The following is a 24,755-nucleotide window of genomic DNA, read 5'->3' as shown; positions in this document are numbered from 1 at the left end:
TCTTTTAGTGTAGTATAAAATTAAATTACATGGTAATACTCAACTCAGAATGAGTTGTGAGTTAATCTTTCTGATTCAACTTTTAAAATAAAAGTTTATATAAAGAGAGCACCATTTCATCCTTAAATGTTTTATTTAAATGTTTTTAAATTTTTTATTTAAATGTTGACTATCTTGAGGCCCTCTGGAAAAAGGATTTTCTTTGTGAGAAGAAAATTTAAGATATTTAATTATAAAGTTATGAAAATTTAACATTTTTGAGAATTTTCCACATGTGCACAATGCATTTTAACCATATTCATTCCCTTTCTCCCCTAACTCCCCAGAATGCACCCCTATCTCTCTCCCAATGGTTGTTCTCCCCACTTTTAACAGTCCACTGGTTTCATTTTGTGCTGCTCATATATTAATGGGTGTGGGACCATCCACTGGATTATGGTTGGACTACCAGGGCCCAAACCTTAAAAACAAAACATAATAAAACAAAACTGACCCTAAGGCTGGAGAGAGGGCTCAACCCTTAAAAGCATTTGATCTTTAGAAGACCCAGGTTTCGTTCCCAGCACCCCCATCAGGCAGTTTAGAATCTTTAGAAAATCTCTAGGGAGGTCTAACCCCTCTCCCACAAGCATCTGTGTGCATACAGTGCCCATATAGATAAACAAGCAGGCACACACTTTTTTTTTTAAAGAAAGGCTTTTAAAAAAAAAGAAAGAAAGAAAGAAAGAAAAAAGAAAAAGAAAACTGCCTTTCTCCTCCCTTGAAGTCATCAACTATCAATTGTTCTTCAGGTAGGGCTGTTACAGTTACACAGTAACTTGATTGTGCAAATGTAGAAATAGTTGGACGTGTAACAACACCGTAATTCACACTACACAGGCATTTCCTGTAACCACCCCTGACAAACAGGTGAGCGTATTACTCAGTCAAATGCTGTGCTAGTGATTTATGGGGTAAGGCAGTGCCCAGAAAAGCAGGGCGAACTGTCGTACACACGCCGGATCTCAGCATCCAGCCACTCTTCCAATCCCGGAGCCTCCACTGCAACTGGCTTGATTCTTCCCTCTTGGAAAAATAAATACGGAACTTAATTTTTATTTTGCAGGAGCCCACAGTTGAGAGGCTTTGCTTTTTAAAGAGATGTTGAATATTTTAAAGAGATGAAGCTCTTACAGTGTTTGCTTGAATGTTTTAAAGATTGTGAGACTATCTTATAAATGTAATATTAACATGAGATTTGAGAGATAAATAAGAAAGGAAAGGTCATGGTTAATAGTGATGTGTTTGTGTATCAAGTTGACATGGGGTCATATGTGTTGGTTAGTTTTGGTCAGCATGATACAAACTAGTCACATGGGAAGAGGGAACTTTAATTGAGAAATTGCCTCTATCAGATTGCTCTATGGGCATATCTGTGGAGGAATTTCGTTTAAATTAATGACTGATTTTGGAGGGTTCAGCTATGGGTGGTACACTCGAACTCAGTGCTGAAGCAAGCACCATAGACCTAGAGGCCAGCTTGGATCACCAGGAACTGAGATTGGAGCTGGACTTGACTACATCTGCAGAAAAAGCATGGCACAAGAAAGCGAATCCTTCAGCTGTGTGTTTCCAACCAGAGGCAAAAGCAAAGAAAGTTCTGAGCTAGTGGGGTAGGGAGGCAGCAAATTTCTTCTGTCCTGTTGAGTTGCCAGATAAAATGTATGATTCCCGATTAAACTCAAATTCTCCATGAGCACGAATAACAGTTTAATATAAATATATCCTATGCAACATTAATAAAATATTATATAACATAACAAAATACAAATTGCTAACATAGTGCCAGATACTTGTGGCATATCTGAAATTCTTATTTAAACAGCGGTATTATTTTATTTCCTAAATCTTGCCACTCTGCCATCTCAGAGTGATGAGAAATGTGGTCTCTCCATGAGGTGATGAAGCTTCAGCAGGCGTTTGGGAACCAAGAGGAGGTTCTTTATGGCATTTCTGCTCCTTGAATGCCCTCACACTAACTCTCTGCTGGAATTTTACTTTCCCAGTTGAATAAATAGGATGTAGTGTTACAGCAGGCTCCATTCTAAAGAGGGTTTGATGGTGAACGTTAGACTTTTATGCATGTCTGCATGTTTACAGAGCAGTTCTAGTTGGCACAGCAGGCATGGAGTCTACAGATGAGAAAGGACTGTTCCCAGCATAGAAAAGCTACGGGCGATCAAAGACTGGGGAATACTTCCTGCCTCCAGAAAGGAGCAACTGTCTTGCCAGTTAAAGATAGGGTGTAGGCTCAGTCCTGTAAAACACACACACACACACACACACACACACACACACACACACACACACACACACACAGACTGTGGGGGAGATTTCTACAGGAAATTTTGATTCTCTATTAAGTTAGTTCAGTCATTGAAGAAGAAAAGCGGCTTGTAGATTCTAAGCTTACAGAGAGGCAGAGTGCCTGGTGTTGCTGCTGCTGTGGGGCTGGATCGTAATGCTCCTTGCTGCATACATCCTAGCAGAGAACGAAGAGAAGGAAAAAACAGAGTATCTGACTCAGGGCACATGGTTGAGTAAATTATGATAAAGTCACACTATGAAGTATTTGATAGCAAAGGCTGTTATGAAGCATGAGAAGGCAGAACTGGAAGGACCAATCTGGGAGAAGGGCAGTATTTGTACCATATGGCTCAGTGAGAAAAATATTACTGAACATAGTTAATTATTGGATATAAAGAGAGAAAATGAGAACTGCAATGGCACCAAGCCTCAGAAGCTCATGTGAATACTTTATATACTTTTCTGAGAAGTAGGTGAAAGGGCCGTATCAGACTGTCTAACCACCCGCCAAGAGAGGGAGGCAGGCTGAGCCTAGTGAGGCTGTAGGAAGATGACTGACTCGTTGGTACTACTCCAAATTCTTTGGCAAGTGTGCACTACTGTTAGTTATAGAATCAAAACAATAAATAGCAAATTAAATATAAACAGTTTTATGGCATGTAGATTAAATTTTTATCAAAGGGATTTTTTTCTTTTGGAAAAATCTTTGCTTATTGAGACCTTAATAACTATTTTAGAAGGTCAGTGGATTCTCAGTGAATGTTGGAATGTAGAATTTTCCAAGTGTCTGTTTTAAGCTTTGAAGATCCTGTACCCTTGGCCCTCTAAGCACATACTCTGCTGACGCTGAGGAGTTTTTTAAAACAGTAAAATCCCAGCCCAGAGAAGGAGGGGAGATTCTAAGTCCCACTGCTAACCAAGAAGCTATTGCAATTGATATCTGTTGGGAGAGGGAAAACCAGTTTTCTCCAATGGAGTGATGCTGGGTATATCAGCCACATCCAAGGGCAGACCTCGTACTCAGCAATAGCTGGGCAACAAAAAACAGACTTGTCATTTTGTGGGACATTTTTGTGCGTTCTTGCTCGGTTTTTGGTTTTGTTTTTAAAATCTTTCTTGGTTTTGTTTTGAGACAATGAGAACATGCAGTTGAATGGGCAGAGAGGTGGAGATGATCTGGAAGATCTTGGAGGAGAGGAAAGAATAAGACCAGAATATATATTGTATGAAAAAAATTTAAAAAACAATCTAAAATGTAATAATAAAAGTTTATTTTTAAAAAGTCTATAGACTGTTGATCAAATTCCTTCTTTCTCATTTCACACCTTATTATAGGCTTAGATTTATCAAAACTTACTTTGATTGGGGTTCTTTAATGCTTTCATCTCTCTTCTAGCTCACCATCTACCAGAGGTAGGGGAAAGGAAATGTTAACAGAGCAAAAGGGGCCTGTTTAGAAATAGTTCTTTGGGGCAATTGCAATCTCTGTTGTCAGGATATCAGCCGTTCAGTTCACATGAATCAGCAGTGGCAGCTGGATCCACTCACAAACACCATTCAGAATCAGCCACAGCAGTTCAATCCAGAAGAAACCACAAGGCTCTGCCAATCAGCCTGACTCTGCTGAAGTGGCAAGAAGCTGCCTCAGGTTATCATGAGAGGTTCTTTGGTGTGTTTCTCTCTACAGAGTCATGACAAATGATCAGTGAAGAAGGCAAGGTGAACCAATGCCACACAGCATAGTCAGTGAAGACCAACATTAGCAAAGCCCAAAGAAGACCAGCAAAGAGTGGCAAGGCGAACCAACACCACAGCACCAGGGTTATACCCGTTCCAAACATCACACATCTTCTCAAGTGTGTGCTCTAGCAAAACATCATCATCCCTTTTCCAGAAAGACCCCACATGACACAACTGAGTCTCCAAAGAAACCAGAAATTTGTACTTCACCTTTTACATTTAAAACATGGTGCATATTACCTAATTTTAGTTGATGGTTTTCCAGGAGTGTATTTTGACTTTGTGGCGTTCTTATGCCTTTTCTCCAGGGAAGCTACAGAAGCAGGATTTTAATCTGCTCAGGAAAATGTTGGATGCTGTGATAAAATGAGTCAATGGTAACAAAGGAGACTTCCCAGGAACACCAATTCAGAAACTCAGGTTCAATCATCAGGAAAGGCTCTTAGGAATCACACTTCTGTTTTCATGCTTGCTGATATTGTTGGCCTTATTTTCAGCGATGACTCTAGAGATTCAGCTTATATCATTCATTCAAAAGTTCAATTTGGTGTTCCTAGTTTAAGTGCTAAGCATTACGATTGTCTTAGTTAGGTTTCTATTACTGCAATGAAATATCATGACCAAAAGCAAGTTGGGGAGGAAAGGGTTTATTTGGCTTACACTTCCATAGCACTGTTCATTATTGAAGGAAGTCAGGACAGGATCAAACAGGGCCGGAACCTGGAGACAGGAGCTAATGCAGAAGCCATGGAGGGGTGCTGCTTACTGGCTTACAAGGCTTGCTTAGCCTGGTTTCCTACAAAACTCAGGATCACCAGCCCAAGGATATCACCACCCACAGTAGACTAGCTCCCCTCCCATTAATCACTAATTTAAAAATGCCTTATAGTGGAATCTAATGGAGGCATTTTCTTTCAGTTGAGGGTCCCTCCTTTTAGATAACTCTAGCTTGTGTGAAGTTGACATAAAACTAGCCAGTACACTGCTAATTTAGTGTCTTACAGGTTGACTTTTCTCTAAGTCTCTATTCTAGAAAGTTCTATACACTTAGATCCAAGAAGGTACTGGAAAGCTTATAAATATATATTTTTGCACTTATAATAAAATTTACATATTATTTGTGGTTTGTGCATCAATAATAAATGAAAGTGAAATATATAACAGTTATTCATGAGGCAAGGTGGGTTTTGGTTGTAGTTGATGGATAAGGCCGATGTGTCTCTCCTCGTGTCTCCTTTAATTCCTAGCTGAGTTGGAGGATTGAATTGAGTTCCATACAGTGGGCTTTTGCTTCTAACATATTGTAGATCACTAAAATTTTCAAGCACATTTCTAATCCATAAAATACCAGCAAGAGGGTGTCAATACCCAAACCTCAACCATCTTGATAGTTACTGTGAAGAAAATGAGTTAAAATGTAGAAATAATTTCATAATTCTTGGAAATGTCTGTATAAACCCAAAGAAGACCCACTGTTGATGACTGATAGTCCTGATGACCTGTAGAAGGAAACTAGAGTATTCATTTCATATTTTGCTTTAGGGTAGATGCTTGTCAATGTGAGATTTGATACAAAATCTCTGGGTTCCCTGTAGACCAAGTGTGAAGACTCTTGGGAGTAAACTTGACCCAGGGTAGCCTCTGAACAGTATAAACCATTCAATTTCCAGCCTTCTCTGTGTTTAGAGGTTAGACTGATTCAGCCAAAAATGTGTCTATCTGTTGTGGCTCTCTGAAGTGGAAACTTAAGGGTTCTTTGGAAAGTCAGTTGGATAGTGTTTCGCTGGGGCAAACACATGAAGGAACATTTCGTTAAAGTGGACACTGGTATAGAAGGCTAAGGCAGACTTGTGAAGGAATGTTTCCCTGAAGGAGACACAGGAGAGAGGATGTTCTGCTAAAGCAAGCACGTGAAAGGACATATGATGAAAGATTCTTTGCTAACAAAATGGATGTATTGGTTCACCTTACATTACACAGTTGAGATGCACTTGTCAGGGCTCCATAGAGAGAAATGCACCAAAAAACGTTTTGGTGGTGTACGGCAGTTTCTTGCCACTTCTCTGGACTCGGGCTGAAAGACAGAGTGATGTCAATTGAGACAGACACATGCTGAGGCAAGCGCCATGGAGGATATGTGATGTTTGGAAGGTGTCTTAGTTAGGATTTTACTGCTCTGAACAGACATCTCTTATAAGGCAACTCTTATAAGGACAACTTTTAATTGCACTCACTTACAGGTTCAGAGAGGTTCAGTCCAGTATCATCAAAGCGGGAACATGGTGACATCCAGGCAGATATGGTGCAGGAGGAGCTGAGAGTTCTATATCTTCATCTGGAGGCTGCTAGCAGAATACTGACTTCCAGGCAGCTAGGATGAGGGTCTTAAAGCACACTCCCACAGTGACATACCTACTCCAACAAGGCCACATCTACTCCAATAGGAGTAGCACCTTCTAAAAGTGCATCCACAAACCATCACAGAGGATATAAATAGGACTTAATGGACAGTGACAGGGACTGAGCTAAGCTTGCTCATAGAGCTAGCTGTGCAATGCTTGTGGGTCTCGAGTCTTCATTGATCTTTGCTCTGCTGAGAGAGGCACATCTGAGAACTCTGGTTGACTTGAGCTAAGGCTGAGGCCTAGCTGTCATTGCTAGGTCATGCCAGCGCTGACGATTCATGTTTGCTATCCAAACTTTACCAAACTGGACTAGTGGGGTATCTGCTGCTGCTAACCTGCCTTCTTTTGGTGATGAACAGCAATGTGGGAGGTTTTGCTGCTAGCTCTTCAGCATGGTAGGGTAACTGCCGGTCAAAATGGTCTGTGATCTATTTCAAAATCACTGGGTGAGTTTAAAGTTCCCAAGAAGGACAATAAACGGTTGAAAAGTTGGAAGCAGCCACTGCTCTGATTTGATCGTTACACTTGTGGGTGTGTTGAATTACCATGATGTACATACCCTAAGACATGCAAATATTGCAATATCTCAATGAAGGGGTAAATAAAGAATCATCCGGATCCGTTAAGTAATGATGAGAGGAATGAAGGAGCAGACACATGGCTGCTCTGAGCATGGCCGTAGCAGGAGCTGGAAGGGGACTGGTGGGAACAGAAGGCCTTGGGCAAGAGTGGGGTCAGGTATCCAAGCCTCTGGAGAAGTCCAGGCAGCTGCTGTAAAGAGCTGGAGAGCAAGCGGTGACACTCAAAATTAGGGAGGGACTTGTAAATCACACAGATGGTATGGGTGCCGAGAGATAACCACACTGGTTATCTAGTGCATGGTTTCAGAAGGTAACTGAAGCTTTGGAAGACTGATCAGTCAAGAAAGTGCCAACCGTGTGACCATGAGATCCTGAATTTGGATCCCTAGCATCTAGGAAAAAACTGAAACATGGTAGCATGTGTCTGCAATCCCAGCAAAGGGGAGGCAGAGACAGGTGATCTCTGGAGTTGGACAGCCAACAGTGTAGCTGGCATGGTAGGCCCCAGGTTCGTTGAGAGACCGTGTCTCAAAAAGTAAGGTGGAAAGTAGTTGAGGAAGAAATCTACCTTGGGGTGGCCTTCTAAACGTGCTGTGTTTCCACTTCAGTATTTCTGTCATCAATGTAGGTGCCCATGCAGGGAGGGAGCAAATCTGCCCTGCTTCCCGTTTTCCCTAGAGGACAGCAACATTGCAGGGGACACTTGAGAGACTCCTGGGAAAGACCAAGCTTCTGTATTTAGTTTGCAGTAGTTGTTTGGTTGTTATTCCAATCAAGACATAATTCTTGCCATGTCCAGGGTCAAGGTGAAAAAGAAAAAGCAATACCTTCAGGAAAATAATGAAGGGAGAGAGAACTGTGTGGCTCCAGCCTGTCACCTTATGCTGAAAAGGAGGGACTGGACCAAAAGGGTCCCAGGCCTGGTGCTCTACCCCACACCTCTCCTGCTCTCTCCACCCTGCTTCCGGATCACAGACCTGGGACCAGCGCTGCACTGGCTGTTTCTTGTTCCCTCCCTGCTCATCTCTCTGCAGGCTTGAGCACCGAGCAGAGTTCTCAGTACTTCTGGCTTCCGACGTTGGCTGCTTATTCTGCTCAGACCTTGAGAGTGCAGATAAGAAAGCAGATGGTTGTGGGTCAAAGTCAGGGACACAGAAAACTTCACACTGGTGTACAGTCAAGAGTCAGAGAGTATTTCTGACATGACCACTTTAAACACTGGCTCTAAAGACTCAGCGGTCTGTGATTACCACACCAAGACCCCGTCTCTGTGAAGCTACAAAGCTGCTTGCAAAGACAATCACAGCCAAGTTTGACAGACCCCGGCAGTGGGTCAGATGGATGGGTCCTTCCTGCCGTTGACAGACATCTGGAGCTCTGAGCACGTGTTGCTACATCACTAAGCCACCTAATGACTGCCTGACCCAGGACTAATCCTGTGGTGGATAGTTTTGTGTCAACTTGACACAAATTAGTCATCTGAGAGGATGAAACCTCACTTAAGAAAATGCCTCCATAGGCTCGGGCTGTGGACAAGCCTGTGGGGGCTTTTTCTAGATTGGTGATTGATGGGGGAGAGCCTAGCTCATTGTGAGTGGTACCATCCCTGGGCTGATGGTCCTGGGTTCTATAAGAGAGTATGTTGAGTAAGCCAGAGGGAGCAAGCCAGTAAGCAGCACTCTTCTGGGACCTGGGATCTGCATTAGATCCTGCCTCCAGGTTCCTGCCCTGTTTGAGTTCCTGCCCTGACTTCCTTCAATGGTGAACGATGATCTGGAAGTCTAAGTCAAATAAATCCTTTCCTTCCCAACTTGCTTTGTGGCCATGGAGTTGCATTGCAGCATTAGAAACTCTAACTAAGACAAATCCTTCCTGGAGATTGGAAAGAAAAAGCAGAGTTCATAAACAAACAAACAAACAAACACCCTACCTCATCAGCGTCAGCCCCTGAGATTTTCGTGGGCACAGAACAGAGCCATTTTAGGCTAAATCATGTACTCACACAAAATGATAATAATATTGTTTTATTTCTGCTTTGTTGTTTCCAGAGGAATGTCTCAGTATTAACGAAGTAGAATAGCAAATATTATGCTTTCAACATTGATGTCAAAGATGAGCCAACACCTTGTCTACAGGACTAGAGACTACAGCTAAACTCAGCTTTAGGATGTCTCTATTTAATGCCGAAACATTTTAGCATAGATAAATATTATGGGTTTTTTAAATTGTTTTTTTTTTTTTAGACACGGTCTTACTATGTATACCTGGCTGTTGCTATATAGACCAAGTTGGCCTCAAATTCAGAAGCTTCTTGCCTCTGCCCCAAAGTACTGGGACTAAAGCTGCATTCAGTTTTCTTTAAGAAGCAGTTTCTCTTGACTTTCCACCCTCTGCTTCTTCCTCCTGCCCCTCCAGCTCATCTCCTCTTCCTCCTTGTTTTCTCCCTCTCCCCATCTTCTTTCTCCCCACTTCCTCCTGTCTCTGCCTGCCTCCCAACAGCTTATAGATATGAACACTGTGCCTAGTTTAGAGATCTGTTCTCTATGTCTCAAAATGGCTTTCATGACTCCAGGTAGTGATACCATTGGTGACATCAATGTCAGAAAAAAAGAATGCCTTTTAGTCTTATGCTCCCTTTAAAGAGAAAGGGGAACTCTTCCAGGATCTTGATGCCAATTATCCATTCTCATTGGTCAGATGGACATCTCTCTGTCTCTGTCTCTGTGTCTGTCTGTCTGTCTGTCTGTCTGTCTGTCTGTCTGTCTCTGTCTCTGTCTCTGTCTCTGTCTCTGTCTCTGTCTCTGTCTCTCTCTCTCTCTCTCTCTCTCTCTCTCACACACACACACACACACACACCTATCTAAACTTGCTGATGGAATGGGGTCCATGTTTGGATTAGATCTTTACTTTGTGGTCTATATATTATGTGTGATACATTACTTTCCAGCAACTATTAAAAAACAAAAAAAGATGGCACAGGTGAGATTAGTCTTACTAGGCTATTGTACTGACCCCAATATTTAAGTATACTATTTCAATTTATTGAATTCAAGTAACAGACTGCATCGCTGCTGCCTTTACCGTCCTTCTTTCCCATACTGTGCAATCCAGAGCTTATTTGTACTTGTAGTGCATCTCAGTTACAAATAGTCACATTCCAAGTGAGCAATAGCCATGCTGGGCTGGTAGCTTCTGCACTGGGTGGTACCTGTCAGCCCACAAAACAGACTGCCCTGTTATTTGGAGGTGTAGAGAAACTTTAATCCAGCAACATGGCTGCTCTGGCAAGGGATCACATCCAAACAGCTTCTAGGTCTGTGTGAAATACAGACATGCCTTTAACCTCAGGAGCCAGAGGCAAACAGATCTCTCTCCGAGTTCAAGGCCAGCCTGATACAGAGCAAGTTCCAGGTACAGAAAAGCTTAGGTCCAGTCATGGTGGTTCACACCTTTAAGCCCAGCACTCAGGAGTCAGTTCTGCTCAGTCGGCTGGGGGTCAGTGCAGTGCACGCAGTGGAGTGGAGTTGAGTTCATGAGGTTCAGTGCAGGTCAGTGGAGACAACTGACCAGAGAATAAGGAGGAGGCAGAAGATTAGAATAAATTGACAGAGTTAGTTTGAGGCCAAGCAGAGCAATTCATTGAGAATCCAGATTGAAGCAGTCATGTTGGAGTGGGATTTGAGCCTGAGCAGCTGACTTGAACCAGCCAGCCAGAGTTCAGAAAGAACCAGAGCGATTGAACTTATTCAAGAGTCAACCTCTGAGACGATAATTACGTCAGGGGAATAAAAGTTACTTTTACATGAAGGGACCTAGCCTCCATCTTCAGAGGACAGTAGACAAAAATCAAGGTTCTGCCAGCCAAGGAAAAGGACAATGGCTGGTTCATGGGTTCTTGACTTTCTTTCAGTTTGTCTCTTCCTGTGATAGAGGAAAGGTACTGTCCATGTGGTTAGCAAGAGAATCATGAGTGAGCCCATATCCCTTCTCTCCTCTTCTGTAGCATTGCGATTCTGCCAGTATCTTTATACTGCTTCCAAGACCATGGCTTGAACTGTCTGTCAAAATCCCAACCACATCTCGTTATATCATTGGTTTCTGGAATGTTCTTCAATAGTTCCCAGAGTGTTGGGTATATGGTCCAGATCTTGCAGTTCAGTGTATGGTAGCAGTCTCTGCTTCATTTCCTATATGCTTGGCTCTGGGTATGGAGAGCCATGTTCAGGTCTCAGAATGCTTTCTGATGTCTCCCTCCTTCTCACAAATCTTTCCTTCCTCTCTCTTTCCTGAAATCTTATTCTTGGGAGGGTTTTTGCCTTCTTCCACCAAGGTTGGATTAAATGTGTCTCCTCTAAGCACTCTGCCTCACATCCTCCTCTGATCTAGTGCTCTTCTGTGTGGACTCCCTTGTGTTGACTCTGCCATGCTTCTGGATGGTGAGACCTTGAGAGGTGTAAAACCCCACAACATGTGTGCATGACATACAAGAAGCACTTAGCACTGTACTTGCAGAGTAAAGGCTCCAACTCAATTCAGAGTCTAATGAATGGGTGTATGGATGAACTCTCTCCTCCTTACAGGCCTTTTTGTTGTTGGAAAGCAGCCTTTGCCTAGTTTTCTATGGCAGCCATGACAAAGAACCACCACCAAGATGGCTTCACAAACAGTTCTGCAGGCAAGAAGTCCAACATCAAGAGGTGGCAGGGCTGTCTGAGTACTCCAAGGAGGTTCCACCACAATCTACCCTGCTGTGGCTGGCAGTTCAGGTCGCCCCTAGTTTGTCAATGGTCCTTCCTGGGTCTTCTCACCTTCCCTCTGCATGTGTGCATGTGTCTGGTCTGTGCTTAAGGTTCCTCTTCCTTCACTGGACAAATTAAGCTGGGGCTCTCTCTCCCTCCAGGCTGTGGGTTCACTTGATCCTTTATAGTTGGATGGCTGTTTTCAAATAAAGAACACCACACAGGTATTGCATATGAGTTAATATTTTGCCACCTTTTGGCATGAGCACAATTCGGTGCACAGCAGACCTGAGAGCAGGTGTGTCTGTCTTCTATTGATGTGTAGAAGGCTGTCATAGCCTGAGTATCCTTAAGATTCTTGGTCACACCACAGCTTCCCTGGACCATCTGTGGCTCTGTGAGTCTCCTGCATAGCCTCTCCAGGCTACAGTCAGTGCTGGTCTAAAGGTGTTCTCATTGAAAAGGTGTAGAGAAGAATCCACTTCGAAACTCTAAATCTATGTGTAAGCAGTTGTTGGTACAATACACTTCCTTGTTGCAGCATGGGGAGCCTGGCTGCCATGGGCTACCAGATGAAGGCCTCCACAGTCCATCATGCATGTTCCCCATTTGAGGGTTAGCTTGGGGTGAAATTGGTCCTTCTTCTATTTTGTTCTCTCTCTAGTTGTGGGACAGATATAGAGCCCCAAGTCCCTCCCACCCTAAAACAGAGAGGGCTACTCAAGGATGTGGCCCACTGGGAGGGTCACAGTATGCTGCATCCATCTGGGGAGGTGTGTTTCTTTGTCAGCCCCCAGCTGCTTCAGAACTGCTGTGCTCAGGCTTTCAGAGTCTACGAAATTTGCCACAGGAAGGGGTTGCATTCTCAAGAGTCTGAGAAGCCTGAAGAACATAGTTTTAAAAATGAAACTCGTGATCCTGGAGAGGAGGTTAAGAGCACTTCTCGGATGCTCTTTGTGAGGATCTGAGCTCATTTTCCAGCATGCACGTCGGTCAGCTCAAACTGTAGCTCCAGGTGGTCAGATGCCCTCTTCTGGCCTCCACAAAGCCCTCTTTTGGCCTCCATAGAACCTTCACATATGTCATACCACACACACACACACACACACACACACACACACACACACACACACACACACTCACCCCAGATACTGAAGAAGCTGAGGCAGGAGGATGACAGTTCAAAGCCTGCTTGTCTGGGCCAGTTTATATGATTTTGGAAATCCTGGTGATGCTAAGTTTTAAGTGTCAACCAGACATAATGTAGAATCACTTGGCAAGAGTCTTAGTGAGAGACTTTGTTAACTAGATTGACCCATGAGCATCTCTGTGGGGGACTGTCTAGACCAGGTTGGCCAATGGACTTGTCTGTAGGGGGTTGTCTTGGTTACATTAATTGAAATGGAAAGACCCAGCTTAAATTTTAGCAGCAGCATTCCCTGGATGCCAGTCTTAGACCATATTAAGGAAAAGAAAGCAAACTGAGTGTAAGCATGTATGCATATAAGCATGCAAACATGCATGTATGTAAGTGAATGCATGGATTCATGTAAGGGTGCAAGCATGCATGTATGTGAGTGTAAGCATGTATGCATGTAAGGGTGCAAGCATGCATGCATGTGAGTGTAAGCATGTATCCATGTAAGGGTGCAAGCATGCATGCATGTGAGTGTAAGCATGTATTCACTTTCTGCTTCCAGTTCCTGCTGCTGTGACTTCCCTTCGTCAATGGACTCTAACTTGGACTTGTGAACTAGAATAAACCCTCCCCTTTGTTGCTTTTGTCAGGATATTTTCTCACAGCAACAGGAAACAAAAGTAAGACAGATTAAATAAATTAATAAAAAAAAACCAAGCGGTTTGGGATATAGGTTAGTGGTAGAGCAAGAGTCGGGGAGAGCAAAATCCAGGTGCTAATACAGGAAAACAGAAAGGGGAAAACCTTACGCATTTTAATTTAATACAGTGAAATACTTGCTGTATAAGTGTGAGGACCTGAGTTCAGATCCCCTGAATCCATATAAAAAGCCAGGCATGGTGGTGAGTGTTTATAATTTCAGAACTGGGGACATGGAGACAAGATGATCCTGGCTGGCTGGCCTACTCTAGACAAATGGTGAGTTCTAGACTCAGTGAGAGATTTGACCTCTAAACTGAGAGGGATGGCGGAAGACACCTGATGCCTACCTCTAGCCTCCATGCATATTCATACGGCACCTTACATACACATGTATGTACCTGTATACACACACACCACCACCACCACCACCACCACCACCACCACCACCACCACCACCACACACACACACAGACACACACAGAGAGACAGAGGGACAGAATCACGACACACAACATTTGGTGTAAAAATAAGTTTATAGAAAAGATACTAGTAATAATGACTGGTGTTAGGATGCTATTGGGTGCTGGCCACTTGCTAACTAAGTACTGGTCCCCCACACTGGCCTCTGGTACCTCATTTCGTCTCCAGCACTAGCCTCCTAATTAGAACCATTAATTATTCTAATTCTACACGTGTGGATACTATGGTACAGAGATGCCAACATAATGGCTCCAGAGCCCATCACAGGGACCACTAGGTCAGAGGTACAAATCAGCTCTCTGAATAACACTGGATGGCACACAGGTAGCCACTGATTTGACTGCTCTGGGTTGTTGCTACTGAGAGATTGGGGCACACCATCAAATCGCCCCTTCCACTCTCTTTTCCTTAGCCATGGCCTTTGGAATGATCTGTTCTTTATGGATGATTTACTGTGCCATCAAATGATAGGAAAAGCAATAAAGTCAATTTACAAGATAAAGGGGATTCATTTATACCGCATTTCTGAGCTAGTATAGGGAGAATGGAGCGGTTCTCCATGGTTCCCTAGTCACTTGGCAGTCTAAATACCTGTGAATGCTTAAAAAGATTTTACTGTATATTTGAAAAACCATGATGATAAGCAAGAATTGGAAGTCACAGTTCTCACAGGATGCTGTGGAGACAGATTTGGAGAGCACGTGGCATCCCGTGATCTCAATTACATATTGAGAGATTTGTGGATACTCAGAACTTGGAAGCAGGAAGACCAACCGCGCCATCCGGTAGGGACGACATGCCACACCAGATCCATGTTAACTCGAGATGTTAGCTTTCAGTCTGTGCATTCTCAGTGAGCAAGAACTAATAACCACAATAGTGTGAAATTTTAGACTTCTTATCACTATGTGCCTACACGTGCTTTACAATGTCCTTTAGGACGGGGAGCTTTCGCATGACGAAACCAAAATATTACTTTTATTTTATGTAAATGAGTGCTAGCCTGCATGTGTATTTGTGCACCATATGCATGTCTAGTGCTGGAAGAGGTCAGAAGAGGGCAGTGGCTCTCCTAAACTGGAGTTTCAGACGGTCATGCGCTGCCATGTGGGTGCTTGGATGGAATCTGGATCCAAGTGCTCTTAACCACTCACCATCTTGCCCGCGCCAACAAAAACATTCCTTTTCTAATAAATAATAAATAGGGCATTTTATTTCCAATCTAGTGATTTTATATATATATATATGCTAGACTACAACGGAACAACGGAACAGACTAACTATGGCATTTTTATACTGCTGCACCATTACAATGTTTCTCATTCACCTCCATTGCTTCCCATGTCCCTTCCCCCAATTGAAATGGTGCTAAAAAGTTCTCAACCATTTGAATACCATCGGACAATTGACTTTACCTAACAACATGACACAGTATTATCCAATGGAAGGAGAACACAAGTTACTAACGGAGGACTTCTAGGAAGACGCTCCCATCTTTTGGGGTCAACCCCCCCCAAACCCAACTCTCTGTAATGTTTTATGCTGTGCTACTCTCTGTGGTGCCTAATGCATGTTACAAAACCTACATGTGGTCTAGAATGTTAAGTACTTGGCTGTTAAGTGGCTGTACTGATTCTGTGAGATAAACGTCCCAGAGGGGTGAGGTTGCTACAGCTGGCTTTTATAATCTAGTACCAAACACAACCTGAACAGACACTAATGTGCAACACAGACATTTGCACATTCGGGTTGTGACAAGATGATGCTATATTAGGCACTTGTCTTGCTGCTGCAGCAAAACTCCAAAGAGAAGCGACTTAAGGGAGGGAGGGTTTCTTTTAGCTCACAGTTTGAGGGTAGAGTGCATTGTGACTGGGAATGTGTGACGGAGGAGCAGGGGGTGTCTGGACACAGTGTCTGCTGTGAGAAAGCAGAGATTGGGGATGCTTTGCTCTGCTTGCATCCCGTTTTAGGCAGCCCACAGGATGGTACTTCCCTCAGTTAGTGTGGTATTCCCACCTCAGCGGAATTCAGATAAGACTTCACAGCCAAGCACAGAGACTCCCCCCTTCCTCAACCCCTGCCGACACCCCCCAAGACTCTAAATCTCATCAAGTTACCATCACACTCAGGCTTTTACTGGGCCTGTAATTTGTTTTCTTGGTGTCTAGTTTCCTGAGTTCTTTATATATTTTGGATATTAGCCTTCTATCAGATGTGGAGTTGATAAAAGTAAAACTCTTTCCCACCCTGTAGGCTGCCATTTTGCCTGAATGGTGGCATTCTTTGCCTTGCAGGCACTTGCCCTTTCCTGAAGTCCCATTTATTATTGTTGATCTTATTACCTGTGCTAACAGTGTTCTATTCAGAAAAATGTCTGCTGTACCAATCAGCTCAAGGGTATTCCTTGCTCTCTCTTCTATCAGGTTGGTGTATCTGACTTTATGTTGAGGTATTCAATCCATTTGGACTTCAGTTCTGTGTAGGTGATAAGTATGGATGGGGTTGGAGTCTTCCACATGCAGCAACTCAGTTTGACTGACTGCTTGCCTTCGTTCTTTCATTCCTTCCTTCATCCATTCATTTCTTCCTTCCTTCCTCTTTTAATATCAAATCCCAGATGTTCATAGGTGTGTAGATTTGTGTTTGGGCCATCAATTCTATTCCAATTATCAATGTGTCTGTTTTTATGTCGAAACCATGCTGGTTTTATTACTATAGCTCTGTGGTGCTACTTGAAATCGGGGATGGTGATACTTCCAACAGTTCTTTTATTGTTCAGGCTTCTTTTAGCTAGTCTGGGGTTTTTGTGTTTCCACATGAAAATGAAGATTGTCCTTTCAAGATCTGTGAAGAATTGTGTTGGAATTTTGATGGGGATTGCATTAAATTTGTAGATTATTTTTGGTAAGATGCCATCTTTATTTTATAAATCATGCTGGTCCATGAGCTTGGGAGAACTCTTTTAATTTGCTGGTCAGGATTATTAATTCCTTGTGTTTTCTTGAGTGTAGTTAACTTCCTTAGGTTGAAGTTTTCCTTCTAGCACCTTCTGTAAAGTAGGATTTGTAGATAGATACTGCTTAAATTTGGTTTTATCTTGGAATGCCTTTCTTTCTCCATCCATGGTGATTGGAAGTTTTGCTGGGTATAGTAGTCTGGGTTGACATCTGTGGAATCTTGAGTTTGTAGAACATCTGTCCAGGCCCTTCTGGCTTTTAGGGTCTCCATTGAGAACTCAGGTGTTATTCTAGTAGGTTTGCCATTATATGTTACTTGGTCTTTTCCCCTTGCAGCTTTTTATATCCTTTCTTTTTTTCCCCCACACATTTAGTGTTTTGCTTATTATATGCTAAGAGGAATTTCCTTTCTTGACCAATCTATTTGGTGTTCTGTATGCTTCTTGTACCTTGCTAGGGTATTTCCTTCTTCAGCTTAAGAATACTTTCTTCTGTAATTTTGTTGAAAATGCTTTCTGTGTCTTTGGCCTGGGTTTCTTCTCCTTCCTCTATTCCTATTATTATTAGATTTGATCTTTTCATAGCATCCCAGATTTCCTGGCTATTTTGTTCCAGGAGGGTTTTTTCCAACATAATATTTTCATTGGTTATTTGGTAATTTCACATAATGTATCCTGATCACATTCACTTCCCAGTCTTCCCAGGTTCATCTTCCCACCCTTGTGACCTCCTCTCTGGGAAAAAAAAAGATGAAGAGAAGAAGGAGGAGGAGGAGTGAGAGGAGAAAGAAGAGGAGGAGGAGGAAGAAGAAGAGGAAGACTTGGAGGAAGAAGAAGAAATACCAGATCCAATTTGCATTGCCCATGTACTCATTGGAGCATGGTCAAACTCCCAGTGGCTGAACTCTTAGAAAAACTTAAGTCCCCCACCCCAACCCCCACCAGAATCCGTCAGCTGTAAAGAGTTACACTTCAGGATCCTTTGCACAATTTTTAAGAGCTCTCCTCAATGGCTTTCTATCTAGATAGTTTCTGGTTTTATCGGGAGAGAGGTTGTCACAGAGGCCTTCTATGTCTCTCATTCTCGACTGTGTGTCTGCAGTGATCAATACCACTGCAAAAGAAGCCTTGCCCTTTACAGTCCTTGGAAGCATGAACCATGGGCATCCCCATGGCCTCAGGCACCAGCATGGAGCACAGACCTCAGTGTGGTCTCCGGCAGCAGAATAAACCATGGACATCAACATGACCCTCAGCTGTACCATGGACAATGGACACTATCATGGCCCTTGGTGGTAGCACAAGACAAGGACATCAACATGGCTTCAGGTGGCAGCATAGACCATGGAAATCCACATAGCCTTAGGTACTAACATGGGCCATGGACATCATATGATCCTCCGATTTCCAGCAACAGCAGGACCACACACACATCAACATCCATCCCCACCCTATCCCAGTCCTCTTATAGGTCTGGTGCCCTCTGGGGTTTAGTGTCTTCTATTCTACTGACTCAGAATAAGCTTATGATTTTTGTAGGAGGCTACTCCTGTCATCTGGAAGTGTGGAATAGCGGAAAAGTGATCCAGTGTCCACATCATGCCCTCCGTTGGCCTGTCTCACATGCAGCATCTCCAAGTTCAGGGTCTCTGAGTGTCTAGGGAGAAGGTGGCTCTCAGCAACTCCCTGCTTCCCTGCTAGGCCATTCTCTCTTAACGTCACTATGAGCACTCTTGTCTTTCTGAAGCCCTTTAATTATAACTTTGTTATTTTAGTGTGTGTGTGTGAGGGTGTGCGAGTGTGTGCACAGGTATGGGTGCTGAGAATAACTCTGGGTGCTCTTCCTCATGTACAGTTTACCTTTGCCTTGAGTCAATGTCTCTCACTGGCCTGGGTCTCACCAAGTGGGTTATTTGGGCTGCCTGGTGAACCCCGGGGATCTCTTGTCACTGCCTCCTCACTCCTGGGATTAGAAACTCGTGCCACTGGCTTTGTCACATGAACTCTGGAGATCCAAACTCAGGCCCTCAGGCTTGTGTGACAAATGACTTGTCCACTGGGCCATCTCTCCAGCTGTATTTTATGGTTTTACAGGTGTTTAGTAGACTAGGTAACATGCATGCTCAGTTTTCATGGATCCTCCCTTCTGTTCCCTTCAAAAACATTGATTTTATTTTCTGTGTGTACTTGTGTGCCTGAGGGCATCAGTAAGTGAAGAAACCTATGGAGGTCAGAGTCTCAGAACTAGCATTGCAGATGGTTATGAGGTGCCATGTGGGCTCTGGGAACTGAACCTAGTCTTCTGCAAGAGCAGCAAGCATTCTTACAGGCTAAGCCACGCCTCCAGTCTCCCCATACATCCTTTTTGTCTTTTCTTATGGATTAAATCATGTCACCTCCAACTTCACGCACTAAGGCTGGAATCTGCAGTACCTCCGGTGATCTTTCAATATATAATGTTGATCTTAATGCTGAGGTCATACTGGAGTGAGCTCCAATCAACATGGCTAGCATCCTCATACAGGGGAAATCTGGGCACAGGAATGCACAGCAAGAACATATATGAAGATGAACACGGAGACACACAGGAAGAATACAAAGGTAGACACAGGCATGCACAGGAACAATGCACAAGAAGGTGAGTGTTAAAGAGCCACAAACCACAGAAAGAGGAAAAGATTCTTCCCTGGATCCCTCAGAAAAAATGGACCCCAACCAAATCTTTGTTTTGGCTTCCTGCCTCCAAAACCATGGTAACAATTCTGTCTGCAAGCCACCCAACTCTGTCATGGCAACTCCGTAAACTATGCTTTTTAAAAACCATATTTTGATGGATATATTTAAGTCACTTCAAATCTTTTAAATAAAAAGGTCGAGAGTTGATGAATAAAAATGCCACCGAGGTTTGAATTACAATCAGCCAGTCTCCCAAGTGTGGCTTAGGAAATTCCACAGCCATTGCCTTAACCTAGCCAGTCCCCAGAACTGAACTTCGCATGGAGATGTCTTTAGTAGTTAATTGTAACAGTTGCCATTGCTATTATGACTAAGTATTAGCTGCACTTTAAGGTTTACTTTAGTATTTGAGTTGGAGAGCTGTCACAGTTCTCTAATGGGATCATTTCATTTGACAGATACTTGGATGTGTGCACCAAGGCAGTGCTGAGCTGGATCCTTGGTAACAGGAAAGAAAAACCTGAGAAAACGGAGTCAGGTGCTCCTCCCCCTCCCCTCCCCCCCTTCTTCTTCCCTTCCCTCCTCCCCTCCCCCTCTTCACTCTCTTCCTCCTCCTCTTCCTCCTCCTCCCCTTTTCCTCCTCTTCCTCTTCTTCCTTCTCCTCTTCTTCAGAATGCTAGTAAGTAGCTCCTGGCCTTGTTAAGGGACCCATCTTTGTCTTGGCCCTAGTAAGGAGGTTTATGGTGCTAACACTGTAGGTGGTTGTTTCCCCTGCTAACACACCCTATGAAGGAGATTCCCCCCCCCCCCAGCTTAAAGACTTAGGGTCCTGCTCAAATTTCTCACCTTAAAGATGTTGTACTAACAACTTATTTTCATTGCTGTGAAAAAAATCCAGCAGGAGCAAGTTAAGGGAGGTTTGTGGTTGGGTTATTTGTTTGTTTGTTGTTCTGTGCTCATAGCTTAAGGGGAGATATAGTCCATTGTAGTGAGCAAGGAAGGGGGAGGGAGGGACTGCAAGGCAGGTGGTTACATTGTGTCTGTAGTCACGGAGCATAGCGGAGAGATGGACACTGGAGTTCAGCAGGCTTTCCCAGTTTCCCCTTTATCTTTGGAGATTCTCCCCTGTCCGTGGGACGATGGCACCCACACTCGGGACGGGTCTTCCCTCCTCAGCCAAGCCTTGCTCGACACACCTTCACACTGTCAGTCACATAGGTGAGTCTCAAAAACTGATTTCCAATTCAGTTAAGCTGGCAGTGAAGATTAAGTATCACAGATGTCACATGTGGCCTGATAACACTGTCACTGGGCAAGTGACATTTGAGGTATATATATCTTCCCTAAACAGAAAGTAATCTGTAATAAGTAATGAAAAGTTGACCTGTGTGGTCACCTCACTATGGTAGCCTCCCACTCCACCCTGCCCCCCGCTGCCAGGAGGGTGAGCTCTGGGAAGAGATGAGAGGGCTTGAGAGCAATCTGTGAGAGCACACATTCCAGCCTTTGGCTGTGCAGCTGTGGCAATTTGCATAGGTCTACGCTATTTATGACTCTGCACAATTGCCCTAAAGGAACCATCTCATTTTCGGATGGCAGTTGCCCACACTGTTCTGGCTGCTGCTGGGGTTTTCCAGAGGCCACCACGCTGCCACATCACCTCAGAGCATCTTCCCCAAGTTCTTTATGCTTCTGTCCCTCCCATGTGCTGAGGTTTCGCTCTGACTAGTTCACTCACTTAGCAACTGTGCATCTCGAACCTCTATGGGCCAGACCTTGTTCAAGTTTCTTGCAATGGGAAGACATGTGTGTTGTAACTTCCCCCTTCCAGGGGGCTGCAGACTCTAGCTGAAGACCATCAAAGTTGGCCTCTGCTCCTCTTGCTACTTTCTCATTGCTCAGTTTTCCCACAGGGGTTTTGTACCTTGAAGGCTTTTTTTCCCCTTTCTTTTCTTTAATTGTCAGGCTTTATAGCACTACTGCACCTGGTCAGGAAACTCCCTGCAGCCTGCCTTCTGACTTAGAGAACCTCCAACGTCACCAGTCACTCACACCTGCTCCCTTCCCCAACAAAAGGTGTGTACTTTTCTAGAGTTTCATTTATTTATTTTTTAATGTGATAATTGTGTGTGTGTGTCCCCAGTACCTGTATGTGTCTGAACGTGGTGCCTGGCTTTCCCCCAGGTCTTCAGGGTGCCCTGTTCTGCTTTCTTCTAATATGAGTCTAATACATCTTCTCTCCCCCATCTCCCCACTCTTCCCTTATGCTCCAGAAACCCCAACTAATCCTGACTCTCCTTTCTGGTTCTTAAGCCAACAGATTCCAGGCCAGTGTGGTCTCTTCCATCTCTGGATCTGTGGCTTGGTGGGTGGCATTGCATTTTGTGTTGTGTGTATGTGTTGTGAGTGTTACTTTGTTATAGCATAGTTTGGTTTTCCCTGTGCTCAGAGGCGATGAGAAGCCCCTCCCTGCTGTATCTGTGAAGACTATGTTAGGTTTTATCCTTTTGTTTCAGTTAGGTGGCTTTTGTTTGGGGCGTGGCTGGGAGCTTGGCTGTATAGCTCTTGTCCTCCCTAGCTCTCCTTGGTATTGCAGATGACTGAGTCCCAATGCTTGAGGTCCCTGGGATCCTGGGTCAGCTGGTTTGAGGATAGGTTTGTCCATTGGAGAATCCAAAGGGGAACTGGACAGGAACTGGATGGCAACTGGATGGCAACTGGATGGGAACTGGGTGGGAACTGGGTGGGAACTGGATGGTAGGAAGAAGAGAGAGCTGAATCTTTCCTTGACTTTCTTTTCTCAGCATCTATGACAGCACTCTATGGCTCCAGACCCTAGGGCAAAGGACCCCCTGGTCCAGTAATCACAGAATCTCATAGTGCCTTCCATTTCCCCTGCCCTTCACATTTGGATAGTATCTCCCTGCTCCTGCTAATTTCTGGGTGGCCTCAGCACCCTCTGGTAGCAGCTTAGCTTTGTTGAGTCCTGAAAAATCAAAACAGTTTGTTTTGGTTTTTGATTGGCCCAAGGCTGATATGTTCCTCAAGAGAGACCATAGCTGCCTTCATAGCCTTAACCTGGCTGAGGTGCTATCCTGTTCGGTCTCAGGTAATCTATAGGTTAGAAGTATGTCCGGCTCATGGTCAAAAAGAAATGCCCCAGTATGTGAGCATCAGCAAGAACTGATCATTGAAGGCCACCTTGGAGACCTTCTTCCTTTTCTTCCCTTTCCTCCCTCCTCTTCGTTCCTCCCCCCTTTCCTTCATTTCTTGCCTTCTTTCCCTCCTTTGGTCCATCTTTCTGGATGTATTGGCAGGATTTAATTTCAGATGGATTTCCTAAGACGAATTACTTCTCTGAGGGTGTCACATATGTCGTCTCTCTTGGCACCTCCAGCAAGCTACACATCTGGGTGTCTCTGAGTTTGTCTGAGAACTAAACATGTATAGCTCTACACCTATGGAGGTTAACCTTGGCATTTTATATTCTAGATGTGAAAGCGATTCTTGAGCGCAGCCCATCAGTAAGGGCTTGCCGGAGTAACCATAGTCACAAGTCGTTACAGAGACCATTAAAATCAGCGAGGCTTGTTCCTCCTGGCTTCTTTCATTCACCTGAGATTAATACTAAAGGAAGTATTTTGTTCATGTTCTGTCCCAGGTTCTTCAGTGTGTCCATTTCTCTCCGGGATGAACTGGATCATGAAGGAAGGGACAACAGATGGCAGTGTGACTTCTTCAAAGATCATCACCCCTTTGGAAATGCAGTCTCCCCTTCCCCCAATGTCACTGAATCTCTTAGTGTTGTTGGCATGAGATCTAACTTATGGGCCCCTCTCCACCATGATGGCAACCTTCCTCCAACATGCCACACTGAACTGTGGGGTACTACAGTGCATTGCTCGGACAGGAGAAATGAGCAGAGGTTGCATAGACCGTCTTTTTCCCCAGATGTTGAGAGCTGCTGTTTTTTCTTCCTCTGAGGAAGTATTCTCTATTTTTATTCTAGTCTTTGGGAAAAAAACGAAACAAGAGACAAGAGGGGATGAGAACTTGTCATCGCTGGGTGCAGGGGCCATTGCATACAATTTTTTTTTTTTTTGCTATAAATACAGAATACGCTGGATACCTGCACACAGCAAGTGGTACCCATGTGTTTGCCAAAATAAACACAATTCTGCCCTGGGTTGTGTTTTTCAACACTGTGAAAAGGTGCCAATTTTTAAAACTGAATTTTAAACGTTATAACCACACCCGATGGTTTGTCCTTCCTGCTGCCTCAGCAGGGACCACTTTTTAAGCAGCCATCCTTGAGTAGCAAGGCCTGGTGAGCAGGCACTCCCTTCACTTTGTTCTAAGGGAGATCAGGGAAGGGGGTGGGGGATTATGGGAAGGGGCTGTGGAGCTCTGAAAGTGAGCCAGAACCCTTGCACCCGAGGGCAACTCACAGCAATCAGAGCAGGAATTTCTGTGGTGATTTTGCACACACGACTCTCATGCCTAATCCTTGGTGCTTCTGCACATGTGTCCCATATGTTCATCCTGAACTTAGCTTCCAGCTGGAACTCGCTCAGGAACGACCTGTGACATTTTCACTTTCGCACATGGAACAGGCCAGCGAGTCCTCGGATGGCACGCCTTTGCTTCGCCACCACTTCATGCCCTGTTGTCATTTTACAGGGTAGGTAGAAAGGGGCCCCTGAGGTAATCCCAGTGGGTCCCAGTGAGTGGAAAGAGCCAATGTAAAGACAGAGGCCAATTGTTGTAAAAGGTCATAGCTGCTTTCACCAGTTGTAGTAGGACCGGTGGAAAGGTACCACAGCAATGAAAATGAAGTATCTCACGAGGTGGGAACAGGCACCCTGCGTCCCATAGCCTGTTCAGATTTGCAACCAGTCTTAATGCTGAAGGAGGTAGGACTGGGGGCTGGAGAGTGTGTTTGCTTTGGCTGAAGGAGACATTTTAAAACCAGGCTAAAAATAGGGAGAA

The 24,755-nt window shown here is 44.1% G+C and overlaps 1 long non-coding RNA gene across 4 annotated transcripts; it reads left to right on the top strand.

Moving 5' to 3' along the window:
* The first annotated feature begins 548 nt into the window (after nucleotides 1-548).
* Nucleotides 549-23,951, top strand: Gm32479. Of its 4 annotated transcripts, none has more exons than XR_001785247.1 (4): nucleotides 722-791; nucleotides 20,225-20,304; nucleotides 21,732-21,842; nucleotides 23,428-23,558. It is a non-coding gene; the product is annotated as a predicted gene, 32479 (long non-coding RNA). The 4 variants fall into 4 exon arrangements; XR_869086.2 differs by having other exon boundaries at nucleotides 722-909; XR_001785248.2 differs by lacking the exon at nucleotides 722-791 and adding an exon at nucleotides 18,082-19,728.
* The last annotated feature ends 804 nt before the right edge of the window (nucleotides 23,952-24,755 follow it).

This window comes from Mus musculus, chromosome 6 (assembly GCF_000001635.26).
Source record: "Mus musculus strain C57BL/6J chromosome 6, GRCm38.p6 C57BL/6J".
NCBI classification, from domain to species: Eukaryota; Metazoa; Chordata; class Mammalia; order Rodentia; family Muridae; genus Mus; species Mus musculus.
The sequence above is the reverse complement of the archived record's forward strand: the minus strand, read 5'-3'. Positions and strand labels throughout refer to the sequence as shown.